Genomic DNA, 548 nt, shown 5'->3' with positions numbered 1-548 from the left:
CACAGAAACCTCCCGCGCCGCGCCATGGGGAAGGGGAATCGTCCGACCCTGGCCATGGACGCGCTCACTGCCATCACCCTGCCCCGGCCCCGGGTGACGGAGAACTGCGGGGGCCGGCGCAGCCCCGCTCCCGGCCCCAGCGCAGCTCAGGAAAAGCCGGGGGCTCGGCAAAGAATGGCCCCCGATGCTACGTCTCCCTCTAACCTCACTGGAGTCACATCCCAGCTGACCCCTGAAAAATTCCCCCCGATACGCACACACCCCGCGGCCATGGATTCAACGAGAACCGGACCCTACGGGCCGCAAACTGGACCTGGCAGGGGTCGGGCGAGGAAGGAACGCTCACCCCTCGCTGCTGTTCCGGAAACCCTCGGAAGTCATCCCCGCAGTGTCTGGGCTGCCTGAGGAGGCTCGGGGCCGCAGGATGGAGCTGCCCCGAGCACGGCACAGGAAGGGCACAAGGAGAGGGTTCTTTCAAACCGGCGCTGGGGGCAGCAGAGGAACCCGCGAGGAACGCGGCCGCCGAATGCCGCTGGGGGAGGGGCGGC

At 68.4% G+C, this 548-nt stretch overlaps 1 protein-coding gene across 2 annotated transcripts in view; it reads right to left on the bottom strand.

The window, feature by feature from the left end:
• The window catches only part of NUMA1 (nuclear mitotic apparatus protein 1), a 24,495-nt gene extending 23,962 nt beyond the window's left edge, over positions 1-533 (bottom strand). For both annotated transcript variants that reach the window (XM_017731709.1, XM_017731710.1), the window contains exon 1: positions 347-533. The gene's annotated coding sequence lies outside the window, so the exon portion shown is untranslated. The remainder of the gene's footprint in view (positions 1-346) is intronic.
• Between the last annotated feature and the right edge of the window lie 15 nt (positions 534-548).

The sequence above is a fragment of the Corvus brachyrhynchos genome, unplaced genomic scaffold (assembly GCF_000691975.1).
Source record: "Corvus brachyrhynchos isolate BGI_N302 unplaced genomic scaffold, ASM69197v1 scaffold3, whole genome shotgun sequence".
NCBI lineage: Eukaryota > Metazoa > Chordata > Aves > Passeriformes > Corvidae > Corvus > Corvus brachyrhynchos.
The sequence above is the reverse complement of the archived record's forward strand: the minus strand, read 5'-3'. Positions and strand labels throughout refer to the sequence as shown.